This window comes from Rhinolophus sinicus, chromosome 13, assembly GCF_057876585.1.
Source record: "Rhinolophus sinicus isolate RSI-liver-muscle chromosome 13, RSI-T2T, whole genome shotgun sequence".
Classification (NCBI taxonomy): domain Eukaryota; kingdom Metazoa; phylum Chordata; class Mammalia; order Chiroptera; family Rhinolophidae; genus Rhinolophus; species Rhinolophus sinicus.
In genome coordinates, this window is record NC_142513.1 from 42,965,723 (window position 1) to 42,985,825 (window position 20,103).

Here is a 20,103-nt window from a genome sequence, read left to right on the forward strand (position 1 = left end):
TTCTCCCTCACTTGGAACACACTTATCCCATTTTTCTTGCCACTTTCTGAAGCAGTTCCAGAAGTCCTCTTTTGTGAGGGTCTAGTTGCACTGTCATGGCTGCCTCAATGTCCTAAATTGATTCAAAACATTTACCTTGGGGTGACGTCATAAGAATGACAGCAGCACAGCGCACTTTTTGAGTTCTCCTCTGGATCTTATCAGAAATGCGACATTTATAACCCATCAAAGGACTCTCTGCTCATCACGCAGAACAGCTAAGGGACTCGTGCAAGGATTACTTGCAGGTGGGAAAATTGGGTGAGCAGGGAAGAGGGAAGGGAGCGGAGTGGAGATGCGGCTGTCATCTGTGGCTGTGGAGACGCAGCCCGTATCTGCGGCTGCGAGGACGTGGCCAGCATCTGCAGTGGTGGAATCCCCGCGGACATCCACAGCTGCAGAGACGCACAGGATCCCAGGATGGAACAGAGAACACAGAAGCCAGGAGGTGGGCATTTTCCCTACATCCCACAGCTGATCTCTCCCGCCTAGGTGGCAGCATATCCAGCATTTGAGGCAATAACCTCAGCTGATACCTCCAGTTAAGCCTCAGCTGATACCTCCAGTTAAGCCCTAGGCCGGACAAAGGACACAAACTCCATACCTGGGCCCCTTCCCCACCTCTTCCAATCCTATCGCTGCCCTTCCAGATACTTGAACTGGCCCCTGAACTGAGGAGTGGTGTCAGATTGCAGAGGATCCTTGGTGCTCCGGCTCTGGGAAGACTGGCCAGCGGCTCTGGCCCAGGGAGGAAGCTAGGGGGAGTATGGTTTTTGCTGGGCTAGGAGAGAGGGGACTCATCCACCCCCAGCCACCACCTTTTGTGTCCTGTGGGAAGAGTGTGACACGGCTGGGCTGGGAAAGAGAAGACCCCTCCATCCCCATCCCCCACCCTTTCTGGCCTGCCTAGGGCGGGGCAATTACATCTGCGGAGGCACTCCCAGGGATCAGCAGTAAGCGGCAGACTCAGCTCCCAGCTTTCAGCAGCTCAGAAATCTCCCCCCCGCCGCCCCCCCCCCCCCACACACACAGAAGAAGTGCCCTAAGACTCAGGAGAACTGGACACAAGGCTGGTGGTGCTACTCTCAGTGTGCATATGTGCAGGCAAGGGCAGAAACTGCACTGGCTTTATAAAAACTACCGTCCAGACCCCTCAGCCCCTCGCATCTAAATCTGCAGTACCAACATCACTCTAGGCACCTGATGACTGGCTCTGCCTGCACAATATGCAGGGGACTCTTTGGTACAGCAGAGGACAACCTGGAGATTACTTGGTGGCCTTAAGCCAAGACTGGTGCTGCTTTCTGTTTTGTTTTGTTTTGTCTTTATATCTTTAATATCTTTGCCTGTGTTGAGTGGGGGTTGTTGGTTGTTTTTACATATGAATGTATTTGATTTTTTCTTTGTTGTTGTTGTTGTTGTGCTTGGTGATTTGCTTTGTTCTGAAATTGCCCTACCAGGACCCAGCTTAAGAGGCACAAAATTCAACATATCCAGTGGCCAAGTCCAGATCAAACCAAAGTACTACTGGGCTTGACCTACAAGTGACAAACCCAGAAGGAATTCTTTACAGGCACAAGAGCCCATAGAGGCCAAACCACATTTAAGCAGTCAACCCTCATGCAGCAGAACACCGTGCAGTGGGCAGAGCCAAGTCTCGCAACTAGTCAGCCTAGGAGTTAACCCCACCTACTCACAAGTGAAAAGCAATTAAAGATCTTTAACAGGACAATATAGACAACACAAAAGTCACCTTTGGAGCACACACAGAGGAGAAGAACGAAGCAGCAAGTCAAATATAAAGGACACATATTACATAAGATAACCCAGAAAGAACTAAGAACTCTAAGGGATCTACCTAATACATCGAAGCAAACACAGAGAGTCAGCCAGAATGGGGAAACAAAGAAACATATCCCAAATAAAAGAACAGAAGAAAGCTCCAGAAATGGAACCAAATGAAACAGAGATAACCAACCTATCAGAGACAGAGTTCAGAACACTGATGATAAGAATGTTTAAGGAGCTTAGAGACAACATAAAGAAGGATGTAGAAATCATAACGAACAACCAGTTAGAACTAAAGAACACAATTACTGAAATAAAGAACTCACTTGAAGGAATTAACAGCAGGTTAGATGAAGCAGAGGATCGAATCAGCGACTTAGAAGACAAGTTAGCAGAGATCACCCAAACAGAACAACAGAAAGGAAAAAGAATAAAAAATAATGAAGACGGTTTAAGAGACCTATGGGATAACATCAAGCGCAACAACATGCGCATCATAGGAATACCAGAAGGTGAAGAGAGGAAGCAAGGGATTGAGAACATATTTGAAGTAATAATGTCCGAAAACTTCCCTAACCTGATGAAGGAAACCAACACACAAGCCCAGGAAGTGCAGAGAGTTCCAACCAGGATAAACCCAAACAGGTCCACACCAAGACACATTATAGTTAAAATGGCAAAGGTTAAAGACAAAGAGAGAATCCTAAAAGCAGCAAGAGAAAGACAGAGGGTTACATACAAGGGAACTCCCATAAAACTATCAAATGACTTTTCTGCAGAAACATTTAAGGCCAGGAGGGAGTGGTAGGAGATACTCTAAGTGATGGAAAACAAAGGCCTGCAACCTAGATTGTTTTATCCAACACGGCTATCATTTAAAATTGATGGAGAGAAAAAGAGCTTCCCAGAAAAAAATAAGCTAAATGTATTTATTACCACCAAGCCAGGATTGCAAGAAATACTAAAAGTACTTCTGTAAATAGAAGAAAGATGAAAACAATCTAACTACAAATTTTAAAATGGCAATAACTATGTACCTATCAATAATCACTTTAAATGTAAATGGATTAAATGCTCCAATCAAGAGACATAGGGTGGCTGAGTGGATAAGAAAGCAAGACCCTTGTATATGCTGTATGCAAGAGACTCATCTCAGATCAAAAGACACACACAGGCTGAAAGTGAAGGGTTGGAGGAAGATATTTCATGCAAATGGAAATGAGAAAAAAGCTGGAGTTGCAATACTTATATCTGACAAAATAGACTTTAAAATGAAGAATATATTAAAAGACAAAGATGGGCACTATATAATAATAAAGGGATCGATCTGACAAGAGGACATAACCGTAGTAAACATCTATGCACCCAACATAGGAGCACCTAAATATATAAAACAGATATTGACTGACATAATGACAGAGATCAATAGTAACACTATCATAGTAGGGGACTTCAACACACCTCTGACAAAAAGGGACAGGTCTTCCAGACAGAAAATCAATATGGAAACAACAGCCTTAAATGATACATTGGACCACTTGGATTTAATCGATATTTTCAGAGCATTTCACCCCCATGATGCAGAATACACATTCTTCTCAAGCGCACATGGAACATTTTCCAAGATAGACCATATGTTAGGCCACAAAACAAGTTTTGATAAATTTAAGAAAAATGAAATCATACCAATTGTTTTCTCTGACCACAGTGCCATGAAATTAGAAATGAACTACAGGAAAAAAAACTGGAAGGCACACAAATTCATGGAGGCTGAATAACATGTTACTAAATAATGAATGGGTACAGCAGGAGATCAAGGAAGAAATCAAAAGATATCTCGAGACAAACGAAAATGAAAACACGACGACCCGAAATCTATGGGATGCCGTGAAAGCAGTCCTAAGAGGGAAGTTCATAGCATTGCAGGCCTACCTAAAGAAACAAGAAACATCACTAATCAACAGTTTATCTTCACACTTAAGTGATCTGGAAAAAGAATAATAAAATAAGCCCAAAGGGAGTACAAGGAAGGAGATAATAAATATCAGAGTGTAAATAAATGAAATAGAAACCAGAAAAACAATACAAAAGATCAATGAATCCAAGAGCTGGTTCTTAGAGGAGATAAACAAAATTGACAAACCTTTAGCCAGACTCATTAAAAAAAAGAGAGAGAGGACACAAAGTAATAAAATCAGAAATGAAAGAGAAGTGACAACAGACACGCAGAAGTACAAAAAATTTTAAGAAATTACTATGAGCAACTATATGCCAACAAATTTGACAATCTGTAAAAAATGGACAATTTTCTAGAGGCATACAACCTTCCAAGGCTAACTCAAGAAGAAACAGAAAACCTGAATCGACTGATCACCACCAGGGAAATTGAATCAGTAATCAACAATCTTCCAACAAACAAAAGCCCTGGACCAGATGGCTTTACAGGTGAATTTTACAAAACGTTCAAAAAAGAATTATCACCTATTCTCCTCAAGCTCTTCCAAAAAATCCAGAAGGCGGGAAGACTCCCAAACAATTTTCACGAAGCCACTATCACCCTGATCCCAAAATCAGACAAAGACACCACAAAAAAAGAAAACTACAGGCCAATATCACTAATGAACATAAATGCAAAAATCCTCAACAAAATATTAGCGAACAGAATTCAGCAATATATTAAAAAGATCATACACCATGATCAAGTGTGATTCATCCCTGGTATGCAAGCGTGGTTCAACATCCGCAAATCAATTAATGTGATACACCACATTAATAAAATGAAAAATAAAAATCACATGATCATATCAATAGATGCAGAAAAAGCATTTGATAAAATCCAGCAGCCATTTATGACAAAAACCCTTAAGAAAGTGGGAATAGAGGGATCATATCTCAACATAATAAAGGCTATATAAGATAAACCCACAGCTAACATCATACTCAATGGGGAAAAGCTAAAACCATTCCCCTAAAGATCAGGAACAAGGCAAGGTTACCTACTTTCTCCACTTTCATTCAACATAATGCTGGAAGTTCTAGCCACAGCAATCAGACAAGAAAAAGAAATAAAAGGCATCCAAATCAGTAAGGAGGAAGTAAAATTGTCATTATATGCAGATGATATGATACTATATAGAGAGAACCCTAAAAACTCCACCAAGAAACTATTAGAGCTGATAGATGAATTTAGTAAAGTAGCAGGATACAAAATTAATATTCAGAAATCAGTTGCATTTGTATATACCAATAATAAAACACCAGAAAGAGAAATTTAAAAAGCAATCCCATTTACAATTGCTCCAAAGACTATAAGACACCTGGGAATAAATTTAACTAAAGAAGTAAAAGATCTGTACTCAGAAAATTATAAGACACTGAAAAAAGAAATGAAAGAAGATACAAATAGATGGAAACACATACCGTGTTCATGGATAGGAAGAATTAATGTAGTTAAAATGTCCATACTGCCTAAGGCAATATACATATTCAACACAATTCCTATCAAACTACCAACGACATTTTTCACAGAAATAGAACATATAATCCTAAAATTTATATGGGACCATCAAAGACCCCGGATAGCCTCAGCAATCTTGAGAAATAAGAACAAAGTGGGAGGTATAACAATACCTGACATCAAGTTATACTACAAGGCTACAATAATCAGAACAGCATGGTACTGGCATAAAAACAGACACATAAATCAATGGACTACAATAGAGAGTCCAGAAATAAATCCATGCCTATATGGTCATTTAATCTACGACAGTGGAAGCAAGAATCTATGGTGGGGTAAAGACAGTCTTTTCAATAAATGGTGCTGGGAAACCTGGACAGACACATGCAAAAAAATGAAGCTGGACCACCTACTTACAGCATATACAAAAATAAATTCAAGATGGCTGAAAGATGTAAATGTAAGATCTAAAACCATAAAATTCCTAGAAGAAAATATAGGAAGAAACTTCACAGACATTACCCGGAGTAAGATTTTTACTGATATAGCCCCTTGCACGAGGGAAGTAAGAGAACAAATAAACATGTGGGATTACATCAAACTAAAAAGTTTTTTCACAGCAAAGGAAACCATCAATAAAACAAAAAGGGATCTTACTGAATGGGAAAAGATATTTGCCAATGATATATCGGATAAGGGGTTAATATCACAAATTTATAAATAACTCACTCAACTCAACTCCAAAAAAACAAACAAACCAATTAAAAAATGGGCAGAGGACACGAAGAGACATTTTTCTAAAAAGGACATACAGATCGCAAACAGACATATAAAGAAATGCTCAACCTCACAAGCCATCAGAGAAATGCAAATACAAATCACAATGAGATATCACCTCACCCCAGTCAAAATGGCTGTCATCAATAAATCAACAAATAAGTGCTGGCATGGATGTGGAGAAAAGGGAATGCTTGTGCACTGTTGGTGGGAATGCAGACTGGTGCAGCCACTATGGAAAACAGTATGGAGGTATCTCAAAAATCTGAAAATGGAACTACCTTATGATCCAGCAATCCCACTCTAGGTATCTATCTGGAGAAATCCAAAACTCCAATTCAAAAATCTTTATGCACTCCCATGTTTATTGCAGCACTATACACAATAGCCAAGACGTGGAAACAACCGAAATGCCCATCAGTAGATGACTGGATTAAGAAACTGTGGTCCATTTATACAATGGAATATTACGCAGCCATAAAGAAGAAAGAAATCTTACCATTTGTAACAACATGGATGGACCTAGAGAACATTTTGTTAAGTGAAATAAGTCAGACAGAGAAAGATAAATACCATATGATCTCACTTATATGCGGAATGTAAAGAAAAGAATAAGTGAATGAACTAATCAGAAACAGTTTTGGAGGCATAGAGGAAAAACTGAGGGTTGCTAGATGGGCAGTGGGGTGGGGATAAGGGGGAAGGTGAGGGGTTTAGAAAATAGTCGGTAATCACAAGATGGCCACAGGGTTTTGAAAATTAATTTGGGGAACGTAATCAATAATGTAAAGATTTTGTAGGGTATCCGATGGACACGTGTCCCATTTGGGAGACCACCTCAGGGGTGATGTAGATGCCTGATCTCTGCACTGTACACCTGAAACTGAACAATAATGAATGCCAACTATAATTTTATATATGTATATATATACATATATATACTTACAAGAAGCAGAGTACAGCATTAGGAATAGAGACAGTGGAAATGTAATGGCTCTGTGCGATGTCAGAGGTATAGTGGATGGGGGGAGGGGGGATCACACAGTGTGCGGGATATAAATGATAAACGTCTAAGTATTGCTTTGTCTTGTGCACCTGAAACTAATAAAATTAAATAAACAAACAAACAAACAAAACATTTACCTTTCATGGTCATTTTGACTTTGTGGAAGAGCCAGAAGTTGCATGGTGCCAGATCCAGTGAATAAAGTGGATGAGGGCACACTAATGTTTTTATTTGACAGAAATTGCCATGCCAGAAGCAATGTGTGACACAGACCCTTTCCATTGTGATAAAAAGATATGGTGAATGCTGCTGCCAAGTGCCATCCAACGGAAAGGCAGGAATCTTCAATACGGGAAGCTGCGTGTGGAACCTTACTAACAGTGAGTGACAAGTTTCAACCTGTTCAGTGCAGACAGCCAGGTGTGAGCTACAGTTGAGAGAAGGTGTGTTTCAAAGTGTGCGGTAAATCATCCTCCATCATGACAACGCTCTGTGTCACACATCGCTTCTGGTATACAGCAATTTCTCGCATACATAAGGAAAAGTTCATATGTATTTTACTGTAGGTAAACTATAGATCAATTTAATTTTTTAAAAAACATAAGTCCTCTATCCTTTCCTATGTTTTAGCTGTTTGATCTGCCAAGAACTAAGAAAGGTGTGTTTGAGATTATTATTATTGGCTTAAAGTTCTGTTTCTTTCCATTTCTCATTGTGACTCTGTACTTTTACTTTCTATATTTTTATGTCAGATTACTTGGTGTATAGTAATTTCTAATGGTTTTCACTGTAAAGGACTGTCACTATCATGATTATAAAGCAAGCCTTTTTCTTCAATTGAAATAATTTTTTCCTTGAACTTGTCCGATATTAATTTCTTGACCTGGCTTTCTTTTTACTTTCAATTTATATCTTTTCTTTTAAAAATTGTGGTAAAAGACACTATAGACTTGATAATTTTAACAATTTTTCAGTGTGCATTTAAGTACATTCACATTGTCACCACCATCTGTCTTCAGAAATATTTCATCTTGCAAAACTGAATTCTGTACACATTAAACAATAACTCCCTATTTCCCCTTCCCTACAGCCCCTGGTAGTCACCATTTTACTTTATGTCTCTATGAATTTGATTACTCTAGTACCTCATATAAGTGGAATAATTTTGTCCTTTTATGACTGGCTTATTTCACTTAGCATAATGTCCTCAAGGTTCATCCATGTTGTAGGATGTATCAGTATTTCCCTACTTTTTAGGACTGAATTATATTCCATTGTATGTACACATTTTGTTCATTTATAGACACTTGGAATGATTCACCTTTTGGATATTTTGAATAATGCTGCTATAAACATGGATGTGCAAATATCTCTTGTGAGTCTCTGCTTTCAATTCTTTTGGGTTTATACCCAGAAATAGAAATACTAGATCACATGGTAATCCTATTTGTAATTTTTTGAGGAACTGCTATAATATTTTCCACAGTAGCTGCACCACTTTATATTCCTACCAAGAATGCACAAGCATTCCAATTTCTCCACATCTTTATAAATACTTTTTTTCTGTTTATCTGATAGTAGCCATCCGAATAGTTTTGAGATGGTATCTCATTGTGTGGTCTTGGTTTGCATTTCCCTAATGATTAGTGATGCTGAGCACCTTTTCATGTGCTTGTTGATCATTTTTATATCTTCTATAGTGAAGTGTCTATTTAAGTCATTTGCCTACTTTTTAACTGGGTTGTTTGTTGTTGTTGTTGTTGTTGTTATGGTTGTTGAGTTGTAGGAGTTCTTTATGTATTCTGGATATTCACCCCTTATCATATGTATGATTTGTATATATATTTTCTCACTCCATGGTTTGCCTTTTTACTCTCTTCATTGTGTACTTTGATGCACATTTTAATTTTGATGTAATCTAATTTATTTATGGTTTCTTTTGGTGCCTGTGTTTTTGGTATCATATCTAAAAAAACACTGCCAAATTAAATGTCATAAAATTTTTCTCTAATGTTTTTTTCTACCAGTTTTACAGTTATAGGCCTTAGGTTTAGATCTTTGATTTTTTCCCCCTTTCTTTTTGCTTACAAACATTTCTAATCATTTAGTTTCAGGTGTACTGGGATTTGTTTTGGGATGCAAATTGAGTAATTTTTTTCAATGGATTTATTTTGCAAATCTACTAGCATGAAAGACATGTTAAGTTTGATTTATGTTACTTCATTTCATTTTAGTATTTTTCTGCTTCCTTGATCATTTTGCCCTTTTCTCACCTCTTGCACAGTGGAGGCACATAATAAATGACTGAAAATGAACAATGATGATCATTATGATTCTGCTTAACCTATTTGAGGAAGGTTTTTTGTTGTCTTTATATTTGAATAATAATGTAATGAAATCTTTACTAGACTTCTTTGGCTGAATTTTTTTCTCCTCAAAGCTTAACATATTATTACAATATCTTCTGGGATAAGCTGTTTCCAGAGATTAATGAGCCCAACATGGAAACTTTTCTTTAGCAGACAATTGTCTCTGTTTGTTTGACTGTTATATCCTTTCTACATTTCTCAAGCTCCAGTAAGCTTTCAACTCATGTCTTGGTGATCTTCCTTTATCAATGTTTCATTAATACATTCCTACAATAGTTATAATAATTATTTATAGAGCAGGCATTGAAATAAGGATAAAATAAAGTAGAAAAAAGACATTCCCTACTTTTATGGAGTTTACAGTCAAGTGGGAAAGGCAGATATTCATTAAATTATCACACAAATAAATGCAATATGACCACTTAGTGCTTGAATAGGAGGATGGAAACAGTCTGGGATACCAGACAAGAATGAATGGGAACCAACTCATTGAAGTAGGGTAGCAGGCAATGTAGGGCTTTAGGCTACAGCAATCCCATAGATAAAGACCCCTAAGCAGCAGGGAGTGTGGCCTCTACAGAGAATTAAAAACTTTGGGGTAACAAGAGCATGTGGAGACTCAGGCAAGAGTCAGGTCATTCAGGGTCCTGATGGTCATGTTAATTATTTGGGTTCTAGTATAAGAGCAATGAAAAACTGCTGAGTAGGGGCCGGCCCAGTGGCTCAGGCGGTCGGAGCTCTGTGCTCCTAACTCCAAAGGCTGCCGGTTCAATTCCCACATGGGCCAGTGGGCTCTCAACCACAAGGATGCCCATTTAACTCCTGGAGTCCTGCAAGGGATGGTGGGCAGCACCCCCTGCAACTAAGATTGAACATGGCACCTTGAGCTGAGCTCCCACTGGCTCAGTTGGTTGGAGCACCTCCTCTCAACCACAAGGTTGCTGGTTCGACTCCTGCAAGGGATGGTGGGCTGTGGCCCCTGCAACTAGTAATGGCAACTGGACCTGGAGCTGAGCTGCGCCCTCCACAACAAAGACAAAGGACAACAACTTGAAGCAGGACAACAACTTGAAGCTGAACGGCACCCTCCACAACTAAGATCGAAAGGACAAATAACTTGGAAAAAAAGTCCTGGAAGTACACACTGTTCCCCAATAAAGTCCTGTTCCCCTTCCCTAATAAAAAATCTTAAAAAACAAAAACAAAAACTGCTAAGTAGTTCGAAGGCTGTGGGCAAATGATCAGCTTTATCTTTTGAGAAGACCACTCTGACCACATTGTGAAAAAAAGATTGGAATGCATGTGAGTGGATATGGGTTTAAATGGAGGTAGCATAGATAGATGGCTGTGTAAGTGGAGAAAGTGGATCAATTTGAAACATAGTTAGGAAATGAAATTAGGAGAAGTTAGTGATGAGATGACAGAAGAACAGAGTTCTCAAAGGTGGTGCCATTCAGGGAGATAGGAAAACTGGAAAAGAATCAGTTTTGGGGGATATGAATTTAGTTTTAAATATGTTGAGTTTCATCCATTTATTTATTGTCATTCAGCCAAAATGTACTGGCAGGCAATGTTGCAGGTCCTGGGGAATTCAGCAACACATAGTTTGATGAACAAATTTGCAGAATCTTCATGACATCCAAGAGTAGTCAGGAAGTCATTTGGACATATGCGGTCTAGAACTCAGGATGTCGGTCTGAAGTTGTTGTTGGAACTATATACAGAGGGTGTGAAAAAAAATGTATGCACATTTTAAGAAAGGAAAAAACTGTACTAAAATTGTAATACTCCACAATGGGATTTATAGATGATGTAATACAGAATTGTACACCTGAAATCTATGTAATTTTACTAACAATTGTCACCCCAATAAATAAATAAAAATTTTAATACTCAATATATATTGATAAGAAAAGATGAATACAAATCATGTGTGTACTTTTTTATGGCACGTCCCCCCCACTTAAACCTCATTTACATGTAGATGATAATTGAAGCAGGGACAAAGGTAAGATGATCTGAGTCTTGAATTCTAAGATGAGAGCATTGAGTAAGAGGGGAGAAATAAAGGAGTCCCTGGGACTATACTTTGAGGAACATTAACTCTTAAATGGAGGGTTAAGAGAAATATATGGGATAGGAGCCAGAGAAGCACTGGCCAAAGAAGTAGGAGGAAAAGAGAAAAGAATTGTGACCCAGAGTAAGTAGAAGCGGGATACAGAGGTTAGCAGTATTAAATTTGGCCAAGAAGTCAAGTCAAGCCAGGAGCCCAAGTTCAAATCCTGCACTATCATTTATTAGCTAGATGACCTTGGGCAGATTACCATCTTTGAGTCCTTATCTTGTGAGTAATGGGACAATGTAGGAACTGCCTCATAGAGTGTGGATGCAGAGTGAGTCATAAGACAATGCAAGCAAATTACTTTAAAACAATACCTGGTTTACAAGGGCTTAAAAAATGTAGCTGCTAATTAGTAGTCACAATATTGCCACAGGGGTATGAAAAACAGTTGGGGGAACATAATCAATAATGTTGTAAAGATTTTGTAGGGTGTCAGAGGGGCACATGTCTCATTAGGGAGACCACTTCATGGATGGTGTAGATGCCTGACCACTGTGCTGTACACCTGAAGCTGAAACAGAGTAATACCGAATCTCAATTATAATTAAATATATATATATATTTAAATATATATATATATATATATATATATATATATATATATATATATATATATATATATATATATGGTCATGAGACGAGGAATACAGCAAAGGGAATATAGTCAATGGAAGTGTAGCAGCTATATGTGATATCAGAAGCGTAGCAGACTGGGGGGTTTATCACTTTGTGAGGTGTGTAAATGTCTAAATATTACATTGTTTTGTACACTTGAAACTAATAAAAGAAATGTTAGCTGTTAGAGCAAGATATATGTTGGGTCAGAGGTTTCTTTCTTTTCCTTCCTTCACCTTCTCTTTCTTCTTCTGCCGCCCCCTCCCCCCAACCCTCCTCTTCCTCCTTCTTCTTCCTCTTCCTTCTTTTTCCCCCTTGTATTTCTTTTTTAATGACAGATTTGAGCATTAGATTCCATATGTAATATTTTTAATTATTTTAAAAAATATAACCCAAAGATTATTTGAGAAATGCTGATGATTTTAGAAACACGCATACACACACACACATTCAAATGGACATATTTTCCAACAGAGATGCTGTAAGCCAAGTGAAAAAGGTATAAGCAAACAACCAAATGAAAATTTGATAATAAAATACATGTTTCAAAAAAATAACTTTGATACTATAATGGTTACTTCTGAAGCAAATTTTTTTCTGAAAAACATTTGTCTTCCATATAGAAAAATTGAAAATATGAGCTGCTTCTCATAATAAATTAAGAACTGTATGCTGAATCTCTTCTTGCAGCCGATTTGAAAATTTTTACATAATAAAATAGTATATAAATATACATATAAATATGTATGTATGTATTTCTACTGTTACTTTAGCTTTATTCACCTAACAAATGTTTCTTAACCTGGCACCTCGCAGAGGGCTTGTGAAAATAAGGAGACTAAGTTGCGGACAGCTTTCCCTGGAGCACTTGGCTGCTGGGGGAAAGGATGCATACAAAGCCATGAGAGGAGCACCTCATATAACGCTTCAGCTGTACAACAGCTGTGGAGGGCACTGCCTCTTCCTGGAGAAGCTGGGGGAGGCTGGGCAGATGGTGCTTTCAGATCCAGGTGTTGGAGGGTGAGTTCTCAAGTTGGGAAGAGACAATGAACACGCTGGGCATCTGAAACAGCATGTGCACAGACTCAGATGCACAAAGGGAAATGGGAATATGGAACCATGAGAGGATTCATACAGCCGGGAAGTACCACTTGTGAAGGGGAGGGAGTTATACTAAACCAAAAATCAATCTTAGAAACCACTTCTCTCTGAGCATTCTGTGATGCTTTTTGACCATTTTATTTCTACTTCCTGACAGTTGAATTTTCTGGGATATTTTTTGCCCTAGTGCACATTTAAGTGTAATGCCAATATAAGCTTAGTTAATGAATATATATTGGCTGCAGGCCAAAACAGGACTTATGAACACTTTTATAAAATAAGAAGAGCCTTCCCAGATTCTTCAAAGTACTAAACTTGTCTTGTACAAAACCAATTATAAACTCACCCCAGCTACTCCACTGCTAAAGCAGATGTCAAAACTCTTTACTATAAGCTACTGTTGTGATAAAATTTTAGAGAGTTATTAAGCTTGAAAAACAATAACAAGTTACAAGCACTTTTGAAGAAATTAGTTTTGTTGTTGTTGTTGTTGTCATTGTTTTAAGGATTGGGGAAACTGGCTTAGTAGCTGAAAGAGTCTGAAAGAGATTGCAAACTGCATTGAGATTTCCACTGATTATCTGCTCAGGGTGGGTTCTCCCAGTAGCTTAACTGAAAAGACCATATACTTAGTGCACTGAAATGGCTCTGGTTTGGTTTTCATTGAATCATGAGTGACATTACTGGCTAGTTTGCAGAGTTTTCTGAAAAAAGACTGAGTTGAAATGACTTTGTATGCTTTATGTTGCCTGACAAATGTCAAGTGAGGGAAGGCACTGAATGAAAGTTCATTGCTATGCCATTCTCTGTAATTGAAAATGCTATGTAAAAAATAAAATATGTCAACAGTTCCTGCTGCCTGCCTAGTATCCTAGAGTACCGTGTATATTTTAAGTTACCCCTGCAACTTAAAAGAATTATAACCACAGAGATTGTAAGGGGAGCAGCTGGTTTGCAAAGCTGCTTTGGGTAAACCTGTCAGAGCTCATGAGTAAACAGAATCTGAATACAGATGCTGCATGTAGGGGAAATCAATTGCTTTTTCTACAAAATAAAAGGAAGAGTTTTGCTCAGGGCAATGTGACGATGACTTACAACTGTTCTGCATTAACTGCAACTTTCTTCTTGCTTTCTCACCGCCCAATTTTCTTTTATTCTACCACAAACAGTTGAGGTTGTGTATTGTGTGGTAGGAATATCTAAACTGGAAATAATTAAAATATATATTTCATTTATAGTGGGCCTTATGTGAGGAGAAGTAAAGATTGCCACAGCTTCCTGAGTATATGAGTTAATGATGTGTTCTGCATTTTCTTAATTTTCCACATTTTAACTGCCTCTGTTCCTTATTTGGGGACAGGGAACTTTGAGAGGCATGGAATACAGACTCACTTGAGCAGAAATTTATAGCTCTCAAAAACATGAGGGAGTAACATGGAGAAGGTCAGGTTAAACATATGGCTTCTTGACATTATTTTCCTCTAGGTTCTCTCTTCAATGTCAGAGATAGCATATTATCAATAAAGGTTCAAACTAGAGATTGGTTTAAAGCCATTGTGGCATTCCATCAGGGTGTATTTTTAGAATATGATGAATAAGTGGATTTTCTAAATGAAGTTCTAAAAATAATTATTAAAAAAGGAAAATAACAGACTCATTACAGAAAAAAAGAAACAAAAACAAAACACAACTGTGTGTGTGTGTGTGTTGTAAGTACATTAGATACATATCTGCAACAGAATGAAGTCATTGGTAGAATAAAGGCAAATGCCTATTTTTCTGAATTAATTTGGACATCATTTTGATGGAAACTAAGCTAGCATAAACAAAGCCAGAAATGGGATACAAAGGTTAACTTAATTATAAATCTTGGAGCTTTTTTATATGACTGGATTGCATGAATGAAGATTGAAAAGGAAAAAGTGTCTTACATAAAGTTACAAGCGTGCTTTTGGTCATGGTTAACTATAAAGGGAAGAAATATGAAAGTCATTCCCAAAATGTTTGGAGATAGAAATTCTGTGGGGAAAATCCAAGAAGTCAGGATGCATTCTTATTTATTGTGTGATTTTTCAACTTGCAAAGAAATATTATTTCTAGAAAGGGTTGACTCAAAGTGATAACAAAAGTCAATGAATCGAAAAATAAAGCATGGAGGGCCTGAAACATTTTATCCAAGATAATCCCCATAACAAGTCAGTGACAGGATGAAAAAGTATCTTCCTCAGTAGCAACCCACAGCCTCTGGCTCAGAGCCGGGACATGATGGAGGAATGCACACATACTCTTCCAAATAACTTGGCATTCTGGCACTGGATGGCAGATTTCTTTGAAATTACATCCTAACATCCTGCGATCAGGTGATTATGAATGTCCATCCTATTGCATGGAATCTGAATTTTCTAAGACAAGTCAGAAAAATGAAGAAAATTTCTGATGGTTTGGCAAAGATGAAGAGGAACAAATACAGAGAGAGATTACTTGATTTCTGTCTTAAGGTTAGAATCTCCCCACAAACAGACCCTAAGACAAGGATTTGGGTATAAGCAGTTTATTGAGAGGTTATCCCAGGAAGCACTGTGAGGGAGCAGGGAGGAGAGACAGAGGAGAGGAAGACAACAGAGCATTCTAGTATGGGCAACTGGGGTGCAAACCTGCAGGGCACTTCTGGGAAAGTGTCATAGGTCAGGGGAAGCAAACAACATCTCTCCCAGCCTTCCCAGCCTGCTGCCTCCTTGGCTAACAGTGTCTGCCTAGGGCAATATGAAGTCACTTCTTTTAATAGGTGAGAACAGCCCTGCCCATCATGAGCAAAATGCCCGTGGCTGGCTCTGGTTGGCTAGCTCGGTTTGACCACATTGACGTGAAGCCAAGACACAATTTGAATCTTCATGTGAAACTATTTCAATCTTTCCATCACATAGGAGTAGATTGCTATACTCCAAAACTGGCCTCTTCTTCTTTCAGTCATGTGCTATTTATTGTTCTTGAAAGATGCTAGGCAAGAGTATAGAAGAGTGTGTGAAAAATGTTAACATATCTAGCAAAGTGGGTTCCAAAACAATTACATCATGTATGATACATGCCAATAACAGTGAATCGGACATCAGTTTTGTTCAAAGACAGCTCATTTTTATTCTTATCACCACAAACAATTCTTTACAGTATATTTTGCCCATGCTTCCTAATTAGGAAGATAGAATGTCTAGTAAGTACATCATGTGAAGTTAGAGTGCCTCTTGCATTCCCAGATTCATCCTGTGTTTCCTCCCTCTTTATCCTTAAAGGTTTGTGAACTTCTTGTCATCAACAAACAACTGCAATCCAAACATATGTCAGTGTTACTCTGAGCAGAAAATAATGGTGTGATCCCTAACAAAAAGGGGTCTGCATAATATTGTAGCTTAGTAAGTTTGGAAAATGGTCCCTGTGCCTGGAAAAATGGAGAGAATCACTTTACTCTTTCAGATTAACTGGCATTTCTTTTACCTCCAAACACGTTAGTGTTTCTAAATGCATTAATAATAAGATTTTGAGACTTCCTTGGTGAAAGTTGAGTGTGGGTTCGCAATCCAAGAAGCCTGTACTTAAGAAGGATTAAAACAGCAAGAAGTAGTAATCACTCTCTCCATAGTCTATGTGAGCTTCTCAACAGATTGCTTTCACTTCAGCTCCTGATATTTAATCCTTTTTTTTACCAGACAAGGCATATAAGATCAGAACTTTTCCTCTGTGTCCTGGCACCTTGAATTCTACATACTTGTTAAATGGGTGATGGACCCTTGGTACCATCTTTCTACTAATAATTGTTTTTCTTTTGATACCTAAAAGAATAGGCCATTGTGGTCCTCAGCAGTGGGCAGAAAAAAGGAGGGGGACTTACTGCCTTAATAAGTGAGCCAAGAACTGATTTTAATTTATGCCCCTCTCAAGGCTTCACCATGACAATGAGGAAATAACGCTGCTATAAAGTTGAGTGGGCCACGTTGTTTTTTGCCCAACATTGGAGTTTCGTATTATTTTCTCATGACTACCCTGCAGACTGAAGTTCTTCCTACCCAATCCTCTTAACTTCCCCTCTTCCTTTTATAGGTGTGACACCTATATCATGATCTGACTACCTTCCCTCCTTACCGCTTCCCTTATCATTCACAGGTATTACCCCAAAAAAGTCCATATTACTCGTAACTGTGTAATTCACTTCCTAAGGACCTCAACTGACGTACACTGAATAAGGTAAACAATGTATATTTAACCTCTAGCTTTTTACTTAATCTCCTGTTTCAGACCTGCCAACTGAAGGGCCAGTAGAACCATGGAACAATACAGAAACTTGGTTGCGGCTCTTGTTATTGCATTTAAGAGCCAGAAAATAGACTCTTTTATTTGACTCAACTCCCTAATCTTTAAAGTGCCTAGGTTGCCCAAAATTTATTTTGTATCTGAAGTACTAGCACAATTATCTGTTGGCCTCTTTGTAGTTGTATAATCAAAGAATTATGAAATAGCAATCTGGGTACCATTAAGCCAAATGACCCAAGCTCCAGTGAGATTTCATATAGCAATATTTTAACTATAAATTTTATTATAAAGGAGATTCATCATGAAAGAATTTATTAATCATGATATTGTTGTTTTTATACCTTCGTCTAAAGCAAAGCATCACTTGTAAATACTTTTTGCTGTCTTTAGAACTCAGTGACAGAATCTGATGTCTGAGAACTCTAACAGTTACCATGCCTACCACTGAAGATGGGGTATGGATGATTCCTACTTATGCTCCATATGCAGTGTCTCTCTTAAGAGAGTCTAGCTTAAGGGGCTCAAGAGAGTCTAGCTTTACACACGATCATCAGTAACCATTGCTTTAAATAATGGCAACAGCCACTCATGGGAATTCAAAGGCCACATATCAACTTGTTTTGTTGGATTGACCATTAAATCAGATGGGAATATTGAGAATGTGTCAGACTGTGCAGTTATCCAAGTGTTTTTATTTATTAAATTTATTGGTGTGACATTGGTGAGTAAACTTACATAGGTTTCAAGTGTACATTTCTATAATGCATCACAAATTGCATTGTGTGTTCACCACCCAGTCAGTTCTTCTTCCATCATCATATATTTGACTCCCTTTCCCTCTTCTACCACCATCTTTCCCTCTGGTAACCACTAAACTGTTATCTGTTTCTGTGAGGTTTTGTTTCTTTGTTTGTTTGTTGCTTTCAGTTTTATATTTCACATATGAGTGAAGTCATATGGTTCTCAACTTTTTCTGTCTGACTTGTTTCACAAGTTTTGATTACTATGTCTTGGTGATTTCTTTAGCACCCATAAAGCCACATCATCTGCTAAAACAGGTTAAAAAAGTAAAGATAGTTAGGTATATATATTTCTAAAAGTACAAGTAAGAAAACCTAGACTTAAATTGGCAATCGAAATACTTGACCATAAGAATATTCACTTGTTCAGGTGGATTGTTGGGAATGTTATTTTGAACGGATTAACAGTCTGTATTTCAGATGCTAAAATGTGGCTTAATTTCTAAAATTTACATATAGTAACACAAGCTAATGCTAGCATGTTTTTATAAGACTAGATGGAAATTAAAGCTCTGCAATAAATGTCTTGTCTCTTTCTATCTGTGTGATCCTGGACAAATTAATTAATCTTCATGAACCTCTGTTTTCTCAAGTATAAAACATGGTGATCCTGGTACCCAGCTAATGGAACTGTTGTGAGAATGTTGGGCTGAAACATATTCAAAGTGAACTTTGAACAAATGATTCCAGACATAAAAGGTGGTGATGATGACAGTGAAAAGAATGCAAAAATGTATATGAAATTTTGAAAAATTACTTGGAACTTTATGCACAGTACCCATTTTCTTCATTGAAATCATTTTTTAAAACCGAAAATATAAGGAACTCTAGCCCAGTGAAGTAATAATTGTTATTATAAATTCTGAATCAGTGAGATTAATTTAACAAAGTAAATAAGATACATTGGGAACCTTTAAGATGATCATTAAGTTTATTTGCAGTATTTATTGCTGCAATTGCTATGTAATTGTGATTAAATATTTCTGAAGTAAACACAATTAGCGCCATCCCCCAAATCTCAAGTGCATTAATAAATCTACTCAGTAAGTTGGGTTTTTTATTTTGTTTCATTTTTTAATTCTAGAAAGAAATTTTGAAGATCACATTGAAATAGAGCCAGATGGTCAGATATGACTTTTCATGTTAGGTGAATGCTCATAATTTACTTTATCCTGAAGCAACCACAAAAGCAGAAATCATGGTGAATGTTCTCCAAGAACATCAAATCCAAATAATCTCAGGGGTTTTATGTGCTGTCAAACATTTCATCAAATGGTATGAGAAACATATCTTTCATGTTCTTTTCATTTTTAAAACAGCTGCATCCTTTACATTAGAGAAAAGTAGTTTTGATATGTGTTTTAAATTAGTGCATATAATAACATTATTCTGTAAAAATGTATCTTTTCCTTGGTTAAATCAATGCAAAGGTTTTTTAAATATATATAAGCACAGCTGATTCATCTAATTCTCTTTCAGATAAAACTTTTAAAATCCGAAATCACTCTCTTCTAGCTTAAATAAAACAAAGAAACAGTTATGATTCCAGGCACATGACATTTTCAGCCTTTTCTACTGAATGGAATTTTTAAAAATTGATGAATAGGTAACATATAGTAGTCAGGATGATAACTAATCTGGTTTTTTTTTTTTTTTTTTTAATGTAGGCTTGCATAGCAGACAAATTTGGAAATGTGTTATCTAAATATGTCATGGGATATATTGAC